Genomic DNA, 26,250 nt, shown 5'->3' on the forward strand with positions numbered 1-26,250 from the left:
TGAATTCCAAACCCACTTGTCCTGGAGTCACAAGTGAATTAACCAATAATTCTTATTATAATACCAAAGTCTTTGGCTCTTGGATGCCCAATAATTACAGTCACCATGTTTATAAGTTTACCCACAATTATTGTTCATTTCTAACAATAACTATAATGAACTTTGCAGTAAATACAGCTGGCAGAAAAGGGTAGAGAGGGATAAAAAAAATAATAAGCACACCTTCCTGCACAGCAAGCTGACAGGTTCAGGTCTTTGTTTTGCAGCCTATAATGGTATTTTTGCAAGTTCAGGAATACAGCGCTCACAGCAGCTTTCCTGGATTGGCACCTTTATTCTCTTCAAACTTTGCTTTCAGTGGGTTGTTTCCACTCAGACCTCTGTAGTTTCAGTGATCCAGCACTCACAGCAGGCATTCTGGAGAGAGATGTCACTAACAGGTTTTCTGGAGAGAGAAGGCACTCACTTCAGTCTTTCTGGAGAGAGATTCGGAGACAGAGTAGCAGGGCCTTGCTTCATGCTGCTGGGATCAAAACAGAGAATTCTTGGGGCTCTGAAAAGCATTCCACTGCGATGTAATCCAATCACCACCTGTTACCAGGCAGAGTATGGCTTTTTAGGCCAATTCATTGGCCACCAGCCAATTAATCAAACCTAATCCCAAGCCATCTCTCCTACTGTGCTGACAGGTTTGTGGTCTCCTTTTCAAAGCAGCACAGGCTAGCAAAGTGATCTCTCCAGTAACTTCTGGATTTTTCTGCTTGAATTAAAGGTACAAGTTGCTTGTCTTAAAGAGAAATGTCCATTAATCATCCGTGGATCAAAATAAGAATGGTAAAATAGAAGAAAGCAGAAATAAGGGAAATAAATAGGATATCCCCTACATACCTCCTTCCCTAAAAGAATGAAACTTCAGGGCACAAAGTTTCATTGATGTATGCAAGACATGAATCACAAACACATATCCATGCAATCCTTCACCATGGTACAAGACCCCTTCCCAGGCTCTGTATTGGTAACTGGTCAGTCGTCAAACACGTGACAAAGCATCGACAATCACATTATCCTTTCTGGGGCTGTGTACAATTTTAACATTGAACTGTTGCAGTAATAAACTCCAACAGAATAATTTTGCATTCTTGGTTTTAAATGTCTTTATAAACGCAAATGGATTATGATCTGTGTAAATTAAGCTTTGTTTATTGTTGGACATGTACTTTAAAATGCTGGAGGGCTACCCCAATCCCCAGGTCACTGCCATCTGTGGCCACTTTAAATAGTCTGAAAGGTCCAGGTCGGCTGGACCAGAGCGTTTTCGCTTAATTCTGCAACATGTCTGACATGCCCCATATCTCAGTCTCTAACTGAGCCAGTCCCTGTGGTTTTAGTCAAGACTTTATTGGTTCAGAGAGTCTTATGTTCACATAATGATTAGTTAATGGAGTGCCCCTGGTGTTTCCCTACAACTCAATATCTTTATTGAGTAATATCTTCTCTCTGTTCTTCTTCTGCTGATAGGTTTGCATTTTTGGTTTTGGAACTCTCTCTTCAAACAATGCCTGTCATGATATGCAGACATGCACATAATGAGATACAGAAAGGCAGCTAATGAACACAGAGAACAGGACATAACCAATCAGCAGGCAGAACACTTAGGGGTGGTTTCCCACTATAAAAGGCACTCGGCACTCACATTTCGTCTCTTTCCACTGGGGACGTCTACAGAGTGAGTCAGGGTGTATATATCACATAACACCTCCAGCACATGGCTAAGAGGTAGTCTGGTTTAGTCAGAGTAATCACACTTAGGCTAGCAGAGAGTCGAACTCACAGAGAACTGTGCTAACTGTGTGACAGGTTCAATAAATCAGATTGAACTAACTTCAAAGTCTGGAGTATCTTTCAGTTAAAGCTGCATCCAGTTGCAGCCCGTGTTATCTCAGTGTGCTTAACACTGCAATGCCTTGTTTTCACTCTTGGCTACAAGATCAAAAACAACGTGCTTCCCTTTGTCAGGTTTCTGACTGTCTAAATTAGAAAGGACCCCTGAATGAATTTCTTCTGCATTCCTGTCTATTTCTGTCTCCAGTGTTTTCTGATATTCCAATGAATGTTTCTCAAGTTTGAGGATCATCTGCAACCAAACTACAAGCAATAATGTCAATGCTGAGAGAAATATTGTGTTCATTTTTAATTAATAAACTCTCTTCAACCCTTCCAGCTTTACATTCTCTCTTTCCTGCACATGGTTACTTTCAGAATCAGAGAATGGCACATTTTGGCTCCATGAACTTTCTGGTTTTTGTTAACAGATGCAGTGGCAGAATCACTTCATAGTTCTCTAACCACCTTCCCCTTAATTGTCAAAATGAATCAATTACTGATTATTTCATCTCCTTTGTTATTTGCTTCTTTTACCTAAAAGAGGCACTGTGCCTCTTTAAAAGTGAGGGTTAATCAGGTGTTCGCTTGGTGTCATTTCACAGTCCTTGCGTCCTTATACTGAATAACTGATGCCGTGCTATCATGTATATTGTCCTTCAAAGCAGGCATCCTCTGGAAAATATTTGTACTTACAGTGAATGGCAATGAGCGTACTGCTGTAACAAATTAATTTTAGAAACTCCGACTCACTTTCTTCTTTCAATTTGCAGTCTTCATTCCTGGCTTTGGAAGAGTCACTTACCACTTTTGCAAGATCAGTCAGGGACAGTTCTATTCGATAACAGCTGTTTATCATAACTTCATAATCAGGACCAAAATTGGATTCAGAATCCTTGTCTGCTTCGCCACCACTGTCAATACTATTATATTCGGACTCCTCTTTCTAATGGTCACCCTAGGTCTTGGAGTCCTCGGAACCTGGTTCTTTATTAGGTTTTACCTTTGAAAAATCTCCGTGAGTGATCATTCCTTCGAAATAATTTCATCAGTAGCAGCAGAATCAGATTCACTACCATTGTCATTTGAGATGTGATTAATGTCTGTCAACGTTTCTGTCTTTGAGTCACTTAATGCCCAATGAGTTTTCCGAATTCTCCCATGCCCTACCGTTGGGATCTCATGGGCTATCTGCAATACATTCCTCGGACTCTCTCTAATGCTGGATGAAGCTATAACCTTCACTCAAGGTTTAGAGGAAATGTACGAGACACGTTTTTTACACAGAGGGTAGTGGGTGCCAGTAACTCGCTGCCAGAGGAGGTGGAAGCAGGGACGATAGTGACGTTTAAGGGGCATCTTGACAAATACATGAATAGGATGGGAATAGAGGGATACGGACCCCAGAAGTGCAGAAGATTTTAGTTTAGACGGGCAGCATGGTTGGCACAGGCTTGGAGGGCCGGAGGGCCAGTTCCTGTGCTGTTCTTTTCTTTGTTCTTTGTTCATTCCTCAAAAGTATGTTAACTGTGTGGGAGTTTCTTAACCACTCCGACAATCTACTGGACCTAACACTAATTCATACTCCAATTGTACTTTATACAATGGAACTGGGATATAATCTCCACCTATCGCATTCACTAATACCTTAGCTTTCACTGAGCTCTCCAGAGGGAAAACCAAATCCTTTTCCAGTAAGAGAGTTTGAGTAGCACCTATGACCCTAAAAATAATTATGGTTTGGCTATATCAGTTGACAAAAATTGTGTCCAAAAAGGGTTGGATGGGGTTACTGTTTTTTTTAAGGTTTAAGAACTTTTATTTGGGAACAGATTGTAAAGTTGTTCTTTCCGGAATGATTGTCCAGTGCATTTTTGTGGCCAGATGGGATCACTTTAATGCCATGGCCATTTTGGTAAAAACAGTGTTATAACTTAACGTAGAAAACAACAGGATTGATCGCCCTGTTGAACAATGGAATCCCTTCTGACCAATCAGGATGACGAGCTTGCAAAAAAAACAAAGGCGGGCAGATCGAACAGACGCAAGTCTAATGAGCCAAGTTGGCCAAGCATAACCTCTCCTTAACTGCTCCCCCCGAGGGTGTGCTTGTCGAACAGGTACTCCCCATGCCATTCTCGGGAGCGCCCAATCGCTTCAAGTTGGTAATATGCTCTCCAAGCCTCCTAATGGCCACAATTTGCTCATTCAAGTAGTTTTGATTCCAGGAATTCACATAGAGAATGATCATTTTGGTCGGATGCCAGTTTGAGTAGGTCCACGATTCACTGATTCACATCCTTCTCCAAGCACAGGGCCCGTTTCATCACCTCTAAGCCGTTGCCCCATTCGTCCTGTTTGAGTTTCTTGATGTCCTTCAGGATGATGCGGCCTCCACGCAGATTCTGAAACTTCATCAGCTTCACAGCGTGTTCCTGCTCCTCAAGTGACTGCTCCAAGCAAAACTTGGAAAAGTTCCTCAGAGCGATATCATCCCACTCGAAGTAGTAGGCCATGGACAGGTAGACATAGAACATAGAAAATACAGCACAGAACTGGCCCTTTAGCCCGCGATGTTGTGCTGAACATTTGTCCTTGATTAAGAACAAATTAACCTACACCCCATCATTCTACCGTAATCCATGTACCTATCCAATAGCTGCTTGAAGGTCCCTAATGTTTCCGACTCAACTACTTCCACAGGCAGTGCATTCCATGCGCCCACTACTCTCTGGGTAAAGAACCTACCTCTGACATCCCCCCTATATCTTCCACCATTCACCTTAAATTTATGGCCCTTGTAATGGTTTGTTCTACCCGGGGGAAAGGTCTGTGACTGTCTATCTAGTCCCCTGATCATTTTATAAACTTCTATCAAGTCTCCCCTCATCCTTCTCCGTTCTAATGAGAAAAGGCCTAGCACCCTGAACCTTTCCTCGTAAGACCTACTCTCCATTCCAGGCAACATCCTGGTAAACATCCTTTGCACCTTTTCCAAAGCGTCCACATCCTTCCTAAAATGTGGCAACCAGAACTGCACACAGTACTCGAAATGTGGCCTTACCAAGGTTTAGTACACCTGCATCATCACCTCACGGCCCTTAAATTCAATCCCTCTGCTAATGAACGCGAGCACATCATAGGCCTTCTTCACAGCTCTATCCACTTGAGTGGCAACTTTCAAAGATCTATGAACATAGACCCCAAGATCTCTCTGCTCCTCCACATTGCCAAGAACCCTACCGTTAACCCTGTTGTCATGTGAGAGTACCCTTTAAGAAATGGGTGTTTAAGAAATGTACCTTTAAGAATTGGAGCTGCTCATGTTACTGGAGTGATGTCAGAGTGTGGGTGGAGCTGAGTTCTGGTTCTGCTTTTTTGGTTTCACTTTGAGGAAAAGAGCTTGGATGTGTCTGTGTTTGCAATGAGCTGCATCTGCTGTGATCTCTGCCATGAAAGACTATCTCTGGATCATTTGGGTGATTTAAACTCATAATAGAATGACTTTAACCTGATGTGTTTCTGTTTAAAGGTGTTAAGCCTTTTGGGTGTAAAAGGACAGCATACAGGTTACTTAAGAGTTGTGTTCTTGGGGGGTGTATTTGATTTACTGGTTGCTAAGATATTCACTGTTTGTTTTAAAAAGGTTAACTTGAGTTCATAGAATAAACATTGTTTTGTTTTAAAAACCACTGGTCCATTTTCTGCTGTACCACACCTGTAGAGTGGGCCGTGTGCTCCCCATACCACAATCTATTAAAAGTTGTGGGTCAGGTGAACTCATGATACACTTTGGGGTTCTCTAAACCCTGGCCCATAACCCTGTATTCCGCATTCATATTTGTCCTTCCAAAATGGACAACCTCACCCTTTTCAGGGTTAAACTCCATCTGCCACTTCTCAGCCCAGCTCTCCATCCTATCTATGTCTCTTTGCAGCCGACAACAGCCCTCCTCACTATCCACAACTTCACCAATCTTTGTATCGTCTGCAAATTTACTGACCCACCCTTCAACTCCCTCATCCAAGTCATTAATGAAATTCACAAACAGCAGAGGACACAGAACTGATCCCTGCGGTACGCCACTGGTAACTGGGCTCTCAGCTGAATATTTGCCATCCACCACCACTCTTTGACTTCTATCAGTTAGCCAGTTTGTTATCCAACTGGCCAAATTTCCCACTATCCCATGCCTCCTTACGTTCTGCATAAGCCTACCATGGGGAACCTTATCAAATGCATAATATCCATGCATAAAATCCATGTACACTACATCCACTGCTTTACCTTCATCCACGTGCTTGGTCCCCTCCTCAAAGAATTCAACAAGACTTGTGAGGCAAGACCTACCCCTCACAAATTCGTGCTGACTATCCCTAATCAAGCAGTGTCTTTCCAGATGCTCAGACATCCTATCCCTCAGTACCCTTTCCATTGCTTTGCCTACCACCAAAGTAAGACTAACTGGCCTGAAATTTCCAGGGTTATCCCTATTCCCTTTTTTGAACAGGGGCACGACATTTGCCACTCTCCAATCCCCTGGTACTACCCTTGTTAACAGTGAGGACGAAAAGATCATTGCCAACGGCTCTGCAATTTCATCTCTTGCTTCCCATAGAATCCTTGGATATATCCCGTCAGGCCTGGGGGCTTGGTTATCCTCAAGTTTTTCAAAATGCCCAACACATCTTCCTTCCTAACAAGTATCTCCTCGAGCTTACCAGTCTGATTCACACAGTCCTCTCCAACAATATAGCCCCTCTCATTCGTAAATACTGAAGAAAGGTACTCGTTCAAGACCTCTCCTATCTCTTCAGATTCAATACACAATCTCCCACTTCTGTCCTTGATCGGACCTACCCTTGCTCTAGTCATTCTCATATTTCTCACATATGTGTAAAAGGCCTTGGGGTTGTCCTTGATCCTACCCACCAAAGATTTTTCATGCCCTCTCTTAGCTCTCCTAATCCCTTTCTTCAGTTCCCTCCTGGCTATCTTGTATCCCTCCAGCGTCCTGTCTGACAGGAACATACATATCAAGGACACGTAGTATTTGTTCCACATTTCAATTGTGTCCTACCCTGACAGCCTATGTTCCCAACTTATGCACTTCAGTTCTTGTCTGACAGCATCGTATTTACCCTTCCCCCAATTTAAACCTTGCCCTGTTGCACGCACCTATCCCTCTCCATTACTAAAGTGAAAGTCACAGAATTGTGGTCACTATCTCCAAAATGCTCCCCACTAACAAATCTATCACTTGCCCTGGTTCATTACCAAGTACCAAATCCAATATGGCCTCCCCTCTGGTCGGACAATCTACATACTGTGTTAGAAAAGCTTCCTGGACACACTGCACAAACACCACCCCATCCAAACTATTTGATCTAAAGAGTTTCCACTCCATATTTGGGAAGTTGAAGTCACCCATGACTACCACCCTGTGACTTCGGCACCTTTCCAAAATCTGTTTCCCAATCTGTTCCTCCACTGCTGCTATTGGGGGGCCTATAGAAAACTCCCAACAAGGTGACTGCTCCTTTCCTATTTCTGACTTCAACCCATACTACCTCAGTAGGCAGATCCTCCTCGAACTGCCTTTCTGCAGCTGTTATACTATCTTTAATTAACAATGCCACCCCCCACCTCTTTTACCACCCTCCCTAATCTATAACATCTATAACCAGGAACCTCCAACAACCATTTCTGCCCCTCTTCTATCCACGTTTCCGTACTGGCCACCACATCGTAGTCCCAAGTACCGATGCATACCTTAAGTTCACCCACCTTATTCCTGATGCTTCTTGCGTTGAAGTATACACACTTCAACCCATCTCCTTGGCTGCAAGTACTCTCCTTTGTCAGTGTTACCTTCCCCACTGCCACACTACATGCTTTGACATCCTGAACATCAGCTACCCGAGTTGCTGGATTACAAATCCGTTTCCCTGCCAAATTAGTTTAAACCCTCCTGAAGAGTACTAGATGTAGGAGGTGGTCAGCTCCTGGTTGATCTGTCTGTTGATGCCCTCCTCACATTCCCGCTGGTACTTCAGGCCGCTCCCTCCGTCGCACCGATGGTCCTGCGGCCCCCTCCGGATCAGCAGCTGCTGCCCGGCAGCGGCAGCAGGGGAGTGGCAGAGAGAGAGCAGACCCGGCCGGACCTGGGGTCGGCGCAGGAGGCGGCGGCTGGGCTGCAGGCCCAGCCACAGGCCGGGTAGGAGGCCCCACAGGCTGCCCATGGATTGGGTTATTGATTGATTGATTGGATTTGTCACATGTACTGAAGTACAGTGAAAAGTATTTTTCTGCGGCCAAGGGAATGTACACAGTAAGTATATAGTAGACAAAAAAAGAATAATCGCCCGAGTACATTGACAAATGGCACATCGACAAACAGTGATTGGTTGCAGTACGGAACAAGGGGCCAAAGAAAGCAAATACACGAGCAAGAGCAGCATAGGGCATCGTGAATAGTGTTCTTATGGGGATGGGATGGAGATGTGGGCTCTTTCCAAGGGCTGGTACAGACCTGATGGGCTGAATGGCTTCCTTCTGCACTGTAAATTCTATGATTCCATGAACCAATTCATATGCACGCAGAATAGCCCTTTTAACCTTGTTGTAATTCTTAAGACACCCGCTCTGATTGGGAATCATAACCGTCCTGTACCCGCCCCATCAATTTACTCTGCAAGGGTAATGTTCACTTTTCTCTTGGCCACTCCATTTGGGTTGCTATTCTTTCAAAAGCCCTAAAAAAGGTTTCTACCTCCTTTTCTTCGTATTTGGAAGGGCCTGTATAAATTTAAACATATTGCCACTGGGCTCTATTCTAAGATTAAGCTCCCCTCTACGTTCTGGCAGCTCCCCACTAATTTCTAATGCCTTCATAGTAGAATCATTACAATGCAGAAGGAGGCCACTTGGTCCATCAAATCTGCACCATCCCTCTGAAAGAGCACCCTACCTATCCCCGTAGCCTAGAAACCCCACCTCACCTTTTGGATATTAAGGGGCAATTTAGCATGACCAATCCACCTAACCTGCACATCTTTATTTTTCAGCCTGCAGCGGTTTCTTTGCAAGTTCAGGAATACAGCGCTCACAGCAGCTTTCCTGGAGATGCAGCTTATGTCTCTTCAAACTTTTCTTTCAGGGCGTGATTTGTATTCAGGCCTTTGACATTTCAGTAATACAGCACTCACAGCAGGCTTTCTGGAGAGAGATTTGGAGGAGAGAGATTAGCAACACATATCTTCGTGCAGCCAGGTTCAAAACTGAAACTCCTTGGGAATCTGAAAACATTCCACTGGGATATAATCCAATCACCACCTGTTACCAGGCAGAGTTTGGCCTTTTAGGCCAATTCACTGGCTACCAGCCAACACATCTCTCACTGGTGCTGATAAGTCTGTGGTCTCCTGTTCAAACCAGCACAGGCTAGCAATGTGATCTCTCCTCTAACTTCTGGATTCTTCTGCTTGAATTAAAGATACAGGCTCCTTGTCTTAACATCCATGAATCAAAATAAGATTGCAAAATAAAATAAAGTGGAAATAAGGGGAATAAAAAGGAAGGTCCTTTCCACTTTCAACTTGACAAATCTGGTTTTATAATAAACTAATAATTTTATTGAAGAAACTTGGGCAATGAGTGGTAATTCTGAGATTAATAAATCAAGTACATATTTTACTGTATAATTGGCTTCAAAAATTAATTTAAATATATGTTGTGACCCATGGAGTAATGGATCCAGAGATGGACAGTACATTCCTCCCATTTCAGTCATAACCATTGGTATCACCTCTTTCTGTTAGCAGTCAGACCAGGAACCATCGATTGAAAGTAATTGGTAGAAGGATTAGAAGGGAGTTGTGGAGAGATAGTCTTTCGCCTAAGAGCTGGTGGAGATCTGGAACCTTGCCCGAAAAAGTGTGGTCACAATAAAGACCTTCATCACTTTTTTAAAATACATGGACATGCACTTGATGCGCAGCTATGAACTAAGAGTTGAAATATGGTATTAGGCTATTTTTCTTAGGGGTACAATTCTAACGGCAGTGCAGGAACAGAGGGACTTGGGCATTTATGTGTACAAATCATTGAAGGTGACAGCTATGGGATCCTGAGCTTTATAATTTGAGGCATAGAACACTTAAGAAAAGGAAGTTATGATAAATGTGTCAGACCCAACTGGAGTACTGTGTCCCGTTCTGAACATCACTTTCTAGGAAGGATGTGAAGGCATCAGAGAGGGCGCAAAAAGAGAGATTCAGAATAACATATAAATTAGGAGCAGGCATAGGCCATTCGGCCCCTTCAGCCTGCGCTGCCACTGAATAAAATCATGGCTGATCTAGTTGACTCTTAACTGATCCACATTGAAATGGCTTAGCAGACTACTCAGTTCCAGGGCAATTAGGGATGGGCAACAAATGCTGATCCAACCAGCGACGCCCACATTTCAAGAATGAATAAAAGAAAACCAGCCTTATACAGCTAAAGCATAACCTCCCTACTGGTCTTTTGTGATTCATGCACTTGGACACCCAGATCCCTCGGAGCTTTGCTATCTCTCACGATTTAGATAATTAGCTTTTTTATTCTTCATGTGGAGCTTTTTTTATTCATCAAAATGGAGAATTTCAAAGTTTCCCACATTATACTAAATTTGCCACACCTTTGCAACTCACTTGGCCTATCTATGTTCCTTTGTAGCCTCCTTATGTCCTATTCACAATTTACTTTCCTGCCTATTGTTTTGTTGACAGCAAATTAGGCAATAGTAAACCAGCACTGACAATAACAGCTAAGAAAAAGGCACCAGCAGACAATGAACCAAGGACCTGCCTGAGGGAAGAGCAGATATGAATGAAATGTTTGGTGAGAAGGGTAGGGAGTAGAAATAGGTGAGTTGCTCTTGTCGAGCTGACATAGACCCAATGACCTGCTTACGTTCTATAACCATTTTATATTTCTATGTTAAGACATTTATCTTCATAACAAGACTATTGTCCTCCAACAAATAGTGTGGCACTGGCATGGTGCTAAGTCAGATGATTCAAAGCCAAATCTAGCAGTCCAGAACTTGGCATCCACAAGGTGCTATGGATAGTACAATGTATAACATTTTGGCCTCGCAGGTCCCTCATTTGCCACCACCATTAAGTCAGGAGGTTAATTGGAATGTATAGAGAGGTGGATCTGGTACAACACTAATCTCATGTTAGAATTGTCATGATATACATCAGCATATCATGGTGCAATCACACACACACTGACACACTGATGGACATACAGTAGGACCAACCAGCATACACAACATCGCAGCCAATTACCGGTGAGAGCACACGCACTATAAAGACAGGGGACACCAGAGTCCCCGCTCATTCTAGCAGCAGCCAGCTCAGAGCACAGAGCTCACAGCCTGCCTCTCAGGCATTCACCATGTGCTGAGTGCCTCACCTAGATAGTGATAGGACAGGGTCCACAGATAAGCTGGTAATGCACGTACCCAAGCTTACAGTATGTTATTACAGTTGAGTTGTTAATAAAATAGAGTTACACCATTTCCAGCCGTGTTGACCTGTTTGTAGACCAGAACACCCAACACGACAAGAATAAGGTAAGAACTCATGAAGCTGCAATAAGGAAATACCTGTCTGTAAGCAATAAAAAGGGGAGTTAATTGCTTGGGGGTAACTTCACTGAACTAGTAAATGAAATTAAAATTGCTTATTGTCACAAGTAGGCTTCAAATGAAGTGACTATGAAAAGCCCCTAGTCGCCACATTCTGGTGCCTGTTCGGGGAGGCTGTTACGGGAATTGAACCGTGCTGCTAAGCCTGCCTTGGTCTGCTTTCAAAGCCAGCGATTTAGCCCTGTGCTAAACCAGCCCCTGGTAGTAATCCAGAGGCCCAGGCCCTGGGAAGATGGGATCAAATCCCATCATAGCAACTGGTGGAATTTGAATCTGTTCATAAATCTACAATATAATGCTAGTCTCAGTAATGCAACCATCATCAATTGTTGTCAAAACCCACCTAATGCACTGGAGGAAATCTGCCATCCTTGCCTGCTCTGGCCTATTTGTGACAAAGTGGCTGATTCTTAACTACATTCTGAAAACATAGAAAACATAGAACATGGAAAATCGGTGCAAGAGTAGGCCATTCAGCCCTTTGAGCCTGTACCACCATTCAATATGATCATGGCTGATCATGCAAATTCAGTATCCCACTCCCACTTTCTCTCCATATGCCTTGATCCCTTTAGCCGTAAGGGCCACGTCCAGCTCCCTCTCGAATATATCCACCAAACTGTGGCCCCAGTTGCTTTCTGTGGTAGAGAATTCCACAAGATCACAACTCTCCTCATCTCAGTCCTGAATGGCTTACCCCTTATTCTTAGGCTGTGACCCCTAGTTCTGGATGCTCCCAACATTGGAAACATTCTTCCCGCATCTAGCCTGTCCAGTCCCATCAGGACTTTATATATTTCTATGAGATCCCCTCTCATTGTTCTAAACTCCAGTGAATACTAGCCCAGTCAATCCAGTCTTTCTTCATCTGTCAGTCCTGGTGAATTAGTCTGGTGAACCTTTGCTGGACACCCTCAATAGCACAAATGTCCTTCCTCAAACTAGGAGACTAAATCTGCACACAATACTCAAGGTGAGACCTCACCAAGGTCCTGTATAACTGCAGCAAGACACCTCTACTCCTATACGCAATCTCGCTATGAAGACCAGCATGCCATGAGCTTTCCTCACCGCCTGTTGTACCTGCAAGCCAACCTTCAGCGACTGTTCCACCATGACACCTAGGTTTTGTTGCACTTCCCCTTTTCCGAAACTGCCACCATTCAGATAATAATCTGCCTTCCTGTTTTTGTCAACAAATGGATAATCTCACATTTACCCACATATATTGCATTTGTCAAGTATTTGCCCATTCAGCCAGCCTGTACAAGTCACCCTACAGCCTCTTTGCATCCTCCTCACAGCACACACTGTCACCAGCTTAATGTCATCTGCAAATTTGGAGATATTGCATGCAATTCGTTCATCCAAATCATTAATGTATATTATAAACAACTGGGGTCCCAGCACTGAACACGGTGGTACCCCACTAGTCACTGCCTGCCACTCTGAAAAGGATATGTTTATTCCCACTCTCTGCTTCATGTCTGCCAACCAGTTCTCTATCCACATCAGTACATTACCCCAATACCATGAGCTTTGATTTTGCTCATGAATCTCTTGTGTGGATCCTCGTCAAAAACCTTTTGAAAGTCCAGATACACAACATCCACTGGTTCACCCTTGTCCTCTCTACTGGTCACATTCTCAAAAAATTTCAGGACATCTGTCAAGCATGATTTCCCTTTAGTGAATCCATGCTGACTTGGTCCGATCCTGTCCCCACTTTCCAAATACTCAGTTATTTTATTCTTAATAATTGACTCCAGCATTTTACCCACCACCGATGCCAGACTAACCGGTCTATAATTCCCTGGGTGGGTTCTCCGATCCCGCACCGTGTCGGAGAATTGCCGGGGGGGGGGGGCGCGATTCACACAACGCTGCCCCGACAATTCTCCGGTGACCATTGGCGCCATTGCGGCAGCGGACGCTTTACGCGGCCCCCCCCCCCCCGGCCGATTCTCCATGCACGATGGGCCGAGTGCCCGCCGGGTTAGGCCAAGTCTCGCCGGCGCCATTCACGTGTGGTCAAACCCGGCGGGACCTCGGCGTTCATGTTGCGGGGGACAGCCTGGTGGGGAGGAGAGAGGATCCGGCCCCGGGGTGGCCTGGCCTGCGATCGGGGCCTACCGATCGGCGGTTGGGCTTATCCTGGTGGGAGCCTATGTCCCTCCGCGCCGGGTCCCTGTAGCTCTCCTCCATGTTGCGCTGGGGCCGGCGCGGAGAAAGCAACTAGCGCGTATGCACAAACTCGCGCCGGCCGTAGCGCGCATGCACGAGCTCGCGCCGGCTGTTGCCCTCATGTGCGGACCCGCGGCGCTCATTCTGACGCCGGTGGAGCAGTGTGAGGCTCTCCAGTGCCATATTGGCCCCCTGTGCGGTGCAGGATTGCTGCTCCTAGGGGCCTGTTGGCGCCATCATAAAACGCGACAGCATTTACGATGGCGTCAACACTTAGATCAGAGAATCCCACCCCCCGTTTTCTCTCCCTCCTTTTTTTAAAAAGTGGGGTAACATTAGCTACCCTCCAATCCATTGGAACTCTTTCAGAGTCTATCGAATGCTGGAAAATGATCACCAATGCATCCACCATTTCTAGGGCCACTTTCTTCAGTACTCTAGGATGCAGACCATCAGGCCCGGCTAATTTATCGAGTTTTAATCCCATCAATTTTCCCGATACAATTCCCCTACTAATAAGGATTTTCTTCAGTTCCTCCTTCATGCTACACTCTCTGTCCCCGAGTATTTCCGCAAGGTTATTTGTGCCCCCTTTAGTGAAGACAGACCCAAAGTAATTGTTTAAATGGTCTGCCATCTCTTTGTTGTCCATTATGAATTTGAACATAGAACATTACAGCGCAGTAAAGGCCGTTCAGCCCTCGATGTTGCGCCGACCTGTGAAACCACTCTAAAGCCCATTTACACTATTCCCTTATCGTCCATATGTCTATCCAATGACCATTTGAATACACTTAGTGTTGGCGAGTCCACTACTGTTGCAGGCAGGGCATTCCACACCCTTACTACTCTCGGAGTAAAGAACCTACCTCTGACATCTGTCTTATATCTATCTCCCCTCAATTTAAAGCTATGTCCCTTCGTGCTAGACATCACCATCCGAGGAAAAAGGCTCTCACTGTCCACCCTATCCAATCCTCTGATCATCTTTTATGCCTCAATTAAGTCACCTCTTAACCTTCTTCTCTCTAACGAAAACAGCCTCAAGTCCCTCAGCCTTTCCTCATAAGATCTTCCCTCAATACCAGGCAACATTCTGGTGAATCTCCTCTGCACCCTTTCCAATGCTTCCACATCCTTCCTATAATGCGGCGACCAGAATTGCACGCAATACTCTAAATGCGGCCGCACCAGAGTTTTGCACAGCTGCAACATGACCTCATGGCTCCGAAACTCAATCTCTCTATCAATAAAAGCTAAGACACCGTACGCCTTCTTAACAACCCTCTCAACCTGAGTGACAACTTTCAGGGATCTGTGTACATGGACACCGAGATCTCTCTGCTCATCCACACTGCCAAGAATCTTACCATTAGCCCAGTACTCTGTCTTCCTGTTATTCCTTCCAAAATGAATCACCTCACACTTTTCTGCATTAAACTCCATTTGCCACCTCTCAGCCCAGCGCTACAGCTTATCTATGTCCCTCTGTAACTTGTAACATCCTTCCGTACTGTCCACAACTCCACCGACTTTAGTGTCATCTGCAAATTTACTCACCCATCCTTCTACGCCCTCCTCCAGGTCATTTATAAAAATGACAAACAGCAGTGGCCCAAAAACAGATCCTTCTGGTACACCACTAGTAACTGGACTCCAGTCTGAACACTTCCCATCAACCACCACCCTTTGTCTTCTTCCAGCTAGCCAATTTCTGATCCAAACTGCTAAATCTCCCTGAATCCCATGCTTCTGTATTTTCTGCAGTAGCCTACCGTGGGGAACCTTATCAAACGCTTTACTGAAATCCATATACACGACATCAACTGCTTTACCCTCATCCACCTGTTTGGTCACCTTCTCAAAGGACTCAATAAGGTTTGTGAGGCACGACCTACCCTTCACGAAACCGTGTTGACTATGTCTAATCAAATAATTCCTTTCCAGATGATTATACACCCTATCTCTTATAAACCTTTCCAAGATTTTGCCCACACAGAAGTAAGGCTCACTGGTCTATAGTTACTGGGGTTGTCTCTACTCCCCTTCTTGAACAAGGGGACAACATTTGCTACCCTCCAGTCTTCTGGCACTATTCCTGTTGACAAAGATGACTTAACGATCAAAGCCAAAGGCTCAGCAATCTCCTCCCCAGCTTCCCAAAGAATCCTAGGATAAATCCCATCCGGCCCAGGGGACTTATATATTTTCACCCTTTCCAGAATTGTTAACACCTCCTCCTTATGAACCTCAAGCCCTTCCAGTCTAGTAGCCTGAATCTCTGTATTCTCCTCGACAACATTGTCTTTTACCTGTGTGAATACTGACGAAAAATATTCATTCAGCACCTCTCCTATCTCCTCGGACTCCAAGCACAACTTCCCACTACTATCCTTGACTGGCCCTACTCTTACCCTAGTCATTCTTTTATTCCTGACCTATCTATAGAAAGCTTTAGGATTATCCTTGGTCCTACCTGCCAAAGACTTCTCATGTCCCCCCCTGGCTCTTCTTAGCTCTCTCTTTAGGTCCTTCCTAGCTAACTTGTAACTCTCGAGCACCCTTACTGAACCTTCATGTCTCATCTTTACATAAGCCTCCTTCTTCCTCTCGACAAGTGTTTTGACTGCCTTAGTAAACCACGGTTCCCTTGCTCGACCATTTCCTCCCTGCCTGACAGGCACATACTTATCAAGGACACGCAGTAGCTGTTCCTTGAACAAGCTCCACATTTCCATTGTGCCCATCCCCTGCAGTTTTCCTCTCCATCCGATGCATCCTAAGTCTTGCCTTATCGCATCATAATTGCCTTTCCCCCAGATATAACTCTTGCCCTGCGGTATATACCTATCCCTTTCCATCGCTAACGTAAATGTAACCAAATTGTGGTCACTATCACCAAAGTGCTCACCTACCTCCAAACGAGAGCCTCGCCTCTCGTTGGCCTATCTACATACTGTGTCAGGAAACCCTCCTGCACACATTGGACAAAAATGGACCCATCTAAAGTACTCGAACTATAGCGTTTCCAGTCAATATTTGGAAAGTTAAAGTCCCCCATAACAACTACCCTGTTGCTTTCGCTCCTATCCAGAATCATCTTTGCAATCCTTTCCTCTATATCTCTGGAACTTTCCGGAGGCCTATAGAAAACCCCTAACAGCGTGACCTCTCCTTTCCTGTTTCTAACCTCAGCCCATACTACCTCAATTGACGAATCCTCATCAAACGTCCTTTCTGCCACCGTAATACTGTTCTTGACTAACAATGCCACACCTCGCCCTCTTTTACCACTTTCTTTTACCACCTTCCCTGAGCTTACTGAAATATCTAAACCCCGGCACCTGCAACAACTATTCCTGTCCCTGCTCTATCCATGTCTCCCAAATGGCCACAACATCGAAGTCCCAGGTACCAACCCATGCCGCAAGTTCACCCACCTTATTCCGGATGCTCCTGGCATTGAAGAAGACACACTTTAAACCACCTTCCTGCCTGCCGGTACACTCCTGCAACTGTAAAACCTTACTCATGACCTCACTACTCTCAACCTCCTGTATACTGGAGCTACAATTCAGGTTCCCAAGCCCCTGCTGAACTAGTTTAAACCCTCCCAAAGAGCATTAGCAAATTTCCCCCCCCCCAGGATATTGGTACCCCTCTGGTCCAGGTGTAGACCATTCCGTTTGTAGAGGTCCCACCGACTCCTCTCTTTCCCTATTCCGTATCTCGCTATCACGCGACATGGGTAAGAACCCAGAGATAATAACTCTGTTTGTCCTAGATCTAAGTTTCCACCCTAGCTCCCTGAATTCATGCCTTACATCCCTATCCCTTTTCCTACCTATGTCGTTGGTACCTATGTGGACCACGACTTGGGGCTGCTCCCCCTTCCCCTTAAGGATCCCGAAAACATGATCCGAGACATCACGCACCCTGGCACCTGGGAGGCAACACACCAACCGCGAGACTCTCTCGTTCCCACAAAATCTCCTATCTATCCCCCTAACTATGGAGTCTCCAATGATTAATGCTCTACTCCTCTCCCCCCCTTCCCTTCTGAGCAACAGGGACAGACTCTGTGCCAGAGACCTGCACCCCATGGCTTACCCCTGGTAAGTCCCCCCCCCCCCCCCCCCCCCGCAACAGTATCCAAAGCGGTATACTGTTACAAAGGGGGACGACCACAGGGAATCCCTGTACTGACTGCTTCCTCCCAGCCCTTCTCACCGTCACCCATCTATCTTTATTCTTCGGAGTAACTACATCCCTGAAGCTTCTATCTATGACCACCTCTGCCTCCCGAATGATCCGAAGTTCATCCAGCTCCAGCTCCCTAACGCGGTTTCTGAGGAGCTGGAGATGGGTGCACTTCCCACAGATGAAATCAGCAGGGACACTGTTGGCGTCCCTCACCTCAAACATTCTGCAGGAGGAACATTGCACTACCTTCCCTGCCATCCCCCTAGATAAAAAAAGAAAAAGAAAGAAAGAGCTTACCTGTTAATTCACTCCCCTTCTCAGCAAGCACTCACTCAGCAACCTCTGCGCCCTGCACGATAACACCTGAGGGAATATAAAAGAAAAACTACTTACCAGTCACCAGCCAATCCCTTACCTGCAGGCTGTGGCGTCACGGTTCAACTTCTTCCTGACCTCGAGCCTTCCTCTTGATCTTTACAGCAGTTGTTTTTTTTGGGGGCTAGAGGAGGGGGTAGGGAGGGAAACACTGAAGAAGTGTTTCAGGTTTAAGTGTCACTTGCCAACAGCTCCTCCACAAACTACCTTCAAATTAGGGTGACCACGACGGAGGTATGCAAATTTCCCTTGCAACACCAATCAGCAGCTCCGCTCTACTGCCCTCTGCTGGATGCTTGTCTTCACTCGAACAGCTAGGGTCTTTAGCTCAGGTACACCTTCAAGTTAGGGTGGCCACGACGGAGGTATGCAAATTTCCCTTGCAACACCAATCAGCAGCTCCGCTCTACTGCCCTCTGCTGGATGCTTGTCTTCACTCGAACAGCTAGGGTCTTTAGCTCAGGTACACCTTCAAGTTAGGGTGACCACGACGGAGGTATGCAAATTTCCCTTGCAACACCAATCAGAAGCTCCGCTGTACTGTCCTCTGCTGGAAACAACCTGATTCTACTGAAGGGAACCTACATTTGTCTTCACCAGTCTTTTTCTCTTCACATATCCAGAGGAACCTTTGCAGTCAAGCTTTTATGTTTTCTGCAAGCTCACTATTTTCCGCTTCCGAATTAAACCCTTATTCCTCCTCTGCTGAATTTTAAATTTCTCCCAGTTCTCAGGCTTGCTGCTTTTTATATGCCTCCTCTTTGGCTTTAACACTATCCCTGATTTCCCTTGTTAGCCATGGTTGAGTAATTTTCACGTCCTCCTCTTGTGCCGGACAGGGATGAACAATTATTGAAATTCATCCACATGTTCTTTAAGTGTCTGCCATTGCCTATCCACTGTCAACCCCTTAAGTATCCTTTGCCAGCCTTTTCCAGCGAATGCACGTCTCATACCATAAAAGTTAGCTTTCTTTAAGTTCAGGACCCTAGTCTCAGACTTAACTGTGTCATGCTCCATCTTAATGAAGAACGCTACGATACTATGGTCACTCTTCCCTAAAAGCTCATGCACCAGAATATTGCTAATTAATTCTCTCTCGTTGCACAATACCCAGTCTAGGATGACCTGCTCTCTAGTTGGTTCCTTGACATATTGGTCAAGGAAACCATCCCTTATACATTTCAGGAAATCCTCCTTCATAGCATTGCTACAAGTTTGATTAGCCCAATTAATATGCAGATTGAAGTCATCCATAATAACTGCTGTACCCTTACTGCACGCATCTCTCATGACCTGTTTGATGCCATCCCTAACCACACACCTACTGTTTGGTAGTCTGTACACAACTCCCACTCACGGTTTTTGCCCTTTAGTATCCCGCAGCTCCACCCATACAGATTCCATATCGTCCAAGCTAATGTCCTTCCTTATTATTGAGTTGATTTCCTCTTTAACCAGCAATGCTATCCCACCTCCCTTTCCTTATATCTTTCCTGAATATTGAATACCCCCAAATGTTGAGTTCCCATCTTTGGTCACCCTGGAGCCAGGTCTCCATGATCCCAATTACATCATATCCATTAATGATTGTCAGCACAGTTAATTCATCAGCCTTGTTACAAATGCTCCTCACATTAAGACACAGAGCCTTCAGGCTTGTTTTTTTTTTTACATGTATTGCTCTTTTAGAATTATGATGTGATGTGGCCCTTTTTGATTTTTGTCTTTGGTTTCTCTGCTTTCCACTTTTCTCTTTACTGCCTTTTGTTTCTGTCCCCACCTTATTTCCTTCCGACTTCCTGCATCGGTTTCCACACCCCCTGCCATATTAGTTTAAACCCTCCCCAACAGCACTAGAAAACACTCCCCTGAGGACATTGGTTCCAGTGCTACCCAGGTGCAGACCGTCCAGCTTGTATTGGTCCCACCTCCCCAGAACCGGTTACAATATCCCAGGAATATGAATCCCTCCCTCTTGCACCATCCCTCAAGCCACGTATTCATCTCAGCGATCCTGCCATTCCTACTCTGACTAGCATGTGGCACTGGTAGCAATCCTGAGAACCTACTTTTTAGTTTAACTCCTAATTCCCTAAATTCAGCTTGTAGGACCGCATCCCAGTTTTTACCTATATCATTGGTACCTATATGGACCACAACAGCTGGCTGTTCACCCTCCCCCTCCAGAATGTCCTGCAGCTGCTCAGAGACAATCTTGGCCCTTGCATCGGGGAGACAACAAACCTTTGTGGAGTCTCATTTCCGGGCGCAGAAATGCCTATCTATTCCCCTTACAATTGAATCCCCTACTGATATAGCTCTGCCACTATTTTTCCTGCCCTCCAATGCAGTAGAACCAGCCACAGTGCCATGAAGCTGGCTGCTGCCACTTTCCCCTGGTGAGCTATCTCCCCAACAGTATCCAAAACGGTATGTCTGTTTTGGAGGGGACACTCGCACTGCCTTCCTGATCTTCCTCTGTCTGGTGGTCACCCAATCCCTATCTTCCTCAGTAATTTCTATCTACGGTGTGACCAACTTATTGAATGTGCTATCCACGATTTCCTCAGCATCACGGACGCTCCAAAGTAAATCCACCTGCAGCTCCAGAGCCGTCAAGCGGTCTGACAGGGGCTGTAGTTGGACACACTTCCTCCACGTGAAGGAGTCAGGGACACCGGAAGGGTCCCTGAATTCCCACATCGCACAGGAGTCTAGGATCTCCTGCCATGACTTAACCCTGAAGTTAACTTTACAACAAAGCCAAGAGAGAATAAGAAAAGAAAATAGAACATAAAAATAAAAACTACTTACCAGTCACCCCTACCTGCTGCCCGTGATATCCTTCTTTACCCTTGCTTGTCCTCCTCACGGTGCCTTTTTTTTTGTTTAGAGAAAGAGGGAGGGACGGAAACACAATGTAGTGTTTCGGGCTAAACCGCTCCTTGACACCAGTTCTTCGACATCAGTTCTTCGGCTACCGTACCGTACAGTCGAGATGACTGAGTTGACGTGACCTTCTTCCTGTTTGTCACTGGAGAGGTTCTATGATTACCCACATTACAATTGAGGTGACCGAGTTGACTTTTCCAAGAAACCTCTCTGCCGCCTTTACTGAAGTGGCCCAACAAGCCACTCAGTTCAAGAGTAAATAGGGATGGGCAGCAATGCTGGCATAGCCAACGACACCCAGATCCCAGGAAAGGATAAAGAAAAAAAGCAACAAAAGCAACAGATTGTAGATGGAGTTTAGTGGTCCTACAACCAACCAATCACAGCATCGCTCTGGGCTCTAGTTGAAGTGTGGTGGCAGACAATCAGATCCACATCAGTGGAGGAAGAAACTCCATGTCCATCTTTAACAATGGAAAAATCCAACTTACGAGTGTAGAAGAGAATACTGAAATGTGTGTAAATGGCTTCATCCAAATATTCCCAGTAGATGACCCCATTTCAGCTCTTCCCAAAGTCCACACCACAATAGATGTTACTATCCTGTCAATGTGGTTCACTCCACATACCATTCATAAAGAACACTGAATGGAATAAAGGTTTGACTCTGACAACATCCTGGTTGAAGGGCTGATGATCTGTATTCTAGAACTTGCCTGCTCCTTCCATCATCCCCAGCTGAGCAATTTAAAAGCAAATATTTTTGGAAATACTCAGCAGATTCGGCAACATCCGGAAAGAAGTTTTTCCAGGTCACGACATTTTATTAGAATAATTTCAGTACAGCTGAAATTGGAGCTGAATAGAGTATGATAAGCTGGACAATGTCCAAGTGTTGCCTATTCATAGTAAGGAACAAACATAACATAGCCAATTGCTGTCAACCTTTCATTCAATCTTCACAAAAGGATGGATGAAAGGAGTCATTAATATTACCAGCATCTTACAAAGCAAAGGTAGTACTCATCTGCAACATCAGCTTTGAAAAAGGCTGGTGCTGGTCTTTTGTGCCCTGTTCCCGGGATGGCGGGACTGTCCTATTAAGAGAGATTGGGAAAACTAGGCCTACATTTTCTAGAATTTCAAAGTATGAGAGGTAATCTCACTGAAACCTACAAAACATTTAAAGGGATAGACAGGGTAGATGCCGGGAAGATGTTTATTTGTTGGGGAGTCTAAAACCAGGGGATAAGATAGAACATAGAACTGTACAGCACAGTACAGGCTCTTCGGCCCACGAGGTTGTGCCCAATTAGTCTGAAACTAAGATCAAATCAACCTACTCCCAATCATTCTAGTGCACTCCATATGCCTATCCAATTAAGTGCTTGAAAGTTCCTAAAGTGTCCGACTCCACTACCATAGCTGGGAATGCATTCCACGCCCCAACCACTCTCTGACTAAAGAACCTACCTCTGACATCCCTCCTATATCTTCCATCATGAGCCTTGTAGTTAAGCCCTCTTGTAACAGCTACATCCAGCCGAGGAAAAGATCGCTGAACGTCCACTCTATCTATCCCTCACATCATCTTATACACCTCAATTAAGTCACCTCTCATCCTCCTTCGCTCCAATGAGAAAAGCCCTAGCTCCCTCAACCTTTCCTCATAAGACCTACCCTCCAATCCAGGCAGCATCATGGTAACTCACCTTTGCACCCTTTCCAATGCTTCCACATCCTTCCTATAATGAGGTGACCAGAACTGTACACAATACTCCAAATGTGGTATAACCAAGGTTTTGTACAGTTGCAGCAGAACCCCATGGCTCTTAAACTCAATCCCCCTGTTAATAAATGCTAACACACTATAAGCTTTCTTCACGGCTCTATCCACTTGGGTGGCAACTTTCAGAGATCTATGGACATGAGCTCTGAGATCTCTCTGCTCCTCCACATTCTTCAGAACCCTGCCGTTAACACTGTAATCCACATTCAAATTTGTCCTACCAAAATGAATCACCTCACACAGGGTTAAGCTCCATCTGCACATTTCAGCCCAGCTCTGCATCCTATCAATGTCTCTTTGCAGCCTACAACAGCCCTCCACATTATCCACTACTCCACCAATCTTGGTGTCATCAGCAAATTTACTAACCCAACCTTCAACTCCATCATCCAAGTCATTGATCAAAATCACAAATAGCAGAGGACCCAGCACTGACCCCTGTGGTACACCGCTGGTGACTGGGCTCCAGGATGAAAATTCACCATCTCACCATCCTCTGTCATCTATGTGATAGCCAGTTACTGATCCAATCGGCCACATTTCCCTCTATGCCATGCCTCCTTACTTTCTTCAATGGGGCACCTTATCAAACGCCTTACTAAAATCCATGTATACGATATCAACTGCTCTACCTTCATCTATGTACTTAGTTACCTCCTCAAAGAATACAATCAAACTTGTGAGGCACGACGTACCCCTCACAAATCCGTGCTGACTATTCTGGATTAAACTGTATCTTTCCAAATGATCATAAATCCTATCCCTCAGGAGCCTTTCCAATAATTTATCGATGACCGAAGTGAGACTAACCGGCCTATAATTCCCAGGGTTATACCTATTCCCTTTCTTGAACAAGGGGACAACATTCGCCTCTCTCCTGTCTTCTGGCACTATTCCTGTAGACAGTGAGGACAGAAAAATCAAAGCCAAAGGCTCTGCAATCTCATCCCTCGCCTCCCAAAGAATCCTAGGATATATCCCATCAGGCCCAGGGGACTTATCTGTCCTCAGGCTTCCCAAAATTTCTAACACATCTTCCTTCCGAATATCTACCTCCTCCAACCTACCAGCCTGTATCGCACTATCCTCCTCAACAACGGGACCCCTCTGCTTTGTGAACACTGAAGAAAAGTATTCATTTAGGGCCTTTCCTATATCTTCAGACTCCATGCACACGTTCCCACTACTGTCCTTGACCGGCCCTAACTTCACCTTGATCATTCTTTTATTCCTCACATAAGTGTAAAAAGCCTTGGGGTTTTCCTTGATCCTACCCCCCAAGGACTTCTCATGCTGCCTCCTAGCTCTCCTAAGCCCTTTCTTGAGCTCCTTCCTAGCTGTCATGTATCCCTCAAGTGTCCTAACTGAACCTTGTTTTCTCATCTTGACATAAGCCCCCTTCTTCCTCTTGACAAGATTTTCAACCTCTTTTGTAAACCATGGTTCCCTCACTCGACCATTTCCTCCCTGCCTGACAGGGACATACATATCAAGGACACACAGTATTTACTCCTTGAACAAGCTCCACATCTCAATTGTGCCTATCCCTGACAGTTTCTGTTTCCAACTTATGCTCCCCATTTCTTGCCTAATCGCATCGTAATTACCCTTCCCCCCAGTTATAAATCTTGCCCTGCCGTATGTTCCTATCCCTCTCCATTGCTATTGTGAAAGTCACCGAATTGTGGTCACTATTGTCACGTGAGAGTACCTTGAAGGATTGGGTGTTTATAAATGGGTTTGTATATAAATATCTGTAGTGAGTGTACCTTTAAGAAATGGGTGTTTACTACTGCAGTGATGTCAGAGTGTGGGTGGAGCTGGGCTGTCTGTCAGCTTTTTACTTTTGTTTTAGGCTGTTTTGCTGCAGGGGGTGTTTTAGTTTCGTTTTCAGTGTTGGAGCTGAAGTGAGGCAGAGCAGGTGTACCGTTGATCTCTCTGCCATGAAAAGACTATCTCTTGATCATTTGGTGAATTCAGAATTATAAATATTTTCAATAGTGAATGTAAACCTAATGTGCTTCTGTTAAAAGGTGTTTCTTTTGTCTTCTGGATGTTGTTTGAGAAGTTATTAAGGATTACTTAGTGTTGTATTCTTTGGGGCTTGTATTTGAACTAATGGTTGCTAAGATGTTTACTGTTTGTTTTGAAAAGGTTAACTTGAGTTCATAGAATAAGCATTGTTTTGCTTTAAAAAATATTTTTCCATTTCTGCTGTGACACACCTGTCGAGTGGGCCGTGTGCTCCCCATACCACAATCCATTAAAAGTTGTGGGTCAGGAGAACTCCATGATACACTTTGGGGTTCTCTAAACCCTGGCCCATAACACTACCTCCAAAGTGCTCTCCCACAACCAAATCTAACACTTGGCCCGGTTCATTACCCAGTACCAAATCCAATGTGGCCCCGCGTCTTGTCGGTCTATCCACATATTGTGTGAGGAACCCCTCCTGCACACACTGGATAAAGACAGCCCCATCCAAACTATTCAAATTATAGTGATTCCAATCAATATTTGGAAAGTTAAAGTCACCCATGACAACTACCCTGTGACTACCGCACCTATCCAAAATCTGCATTGCAATCTTTTCCTCCACATCTCTGTTATTGTTTGGGGGCATATAGAAAACTCCTAACAAAGTGACCGCTCCTTTCCTATTTCTAACTTCAGCCCACACTACCTCAGTAGACAGATCCTCCTCAAACTGCCTTTCTGCAGCCATTATACTATCCTTGTTTAACAATGCTACTCCTCCACCTCTTTTACCACCTTCCCTAATCTTACTGAAACATCTAAACCCCGGAACCTCCAACAACCATTCCTGCCCCTGTTCCATCCACGTCTCCATAATAGCCACAACATCGTAGTTCCAGGTACCAATCCATGCTTCAAGCTCACCAACCTTAATCCTGATGCTCCTTGCATTGAAGTCGACACACTTCAAACCACCTTCATGCCTGCAGGTCCACTCTTGTGACCTTGGTACCTTCCTCAGTACTGCATTACAATCAACTTCCTGAACTCCAGCAACGTTATCTCCTGGACTACAAATCAGTTTCCCATCCCCCAGCCAAATTAGTTTAAACCCCCCCAAAGAGCTGTAGCAAATTTCCCTCCCAGGATATTGGTGCCCCTCTGGTTCAGGTGTAACCCGTCCTGTTTGTACAGGTCCCACCTTCCCCAGAATGTGCTCCAATTATCCAAATAACTGAAACC

General features: G+C 45.1%; 1 protein-coding gene and 1 pseudogene across 3 annotated transcripts in view; both read right to left on the reverse strand.

Moving 5' to 3' along the window:
• The window catches only part of ddc (dopa decarboxylase), a 310,860-nt gene that overhangs the window by 43,368 nt on the left and 241,242 nt on the right, over nucleotides 1-26,250 (reverse strand). The gene's annotated exons all lie outside the window — the stretch shown is intronic.
• LOC140425647 (ferritin heavy chain pseudogene) lies at nucleotides 3,966-8,124 on the reverse strand (annotated as a pseudogene).

This window comes from Scyliorhinus torazame, chromosome 6 (assembly GCF_047496885.1).
Source record: "Scyliorhinus torazame isolate Kashiwa2021f chromosome 6, sScyTor2.1, whole genome shotgun sequence".
NCBI lineage: Eukaryota > Metazoa > Chordata > Chondrichthyes > Carcharhiniformes > Scyliorhinidae > Scyliorhinus > Scyliorhinus torazame.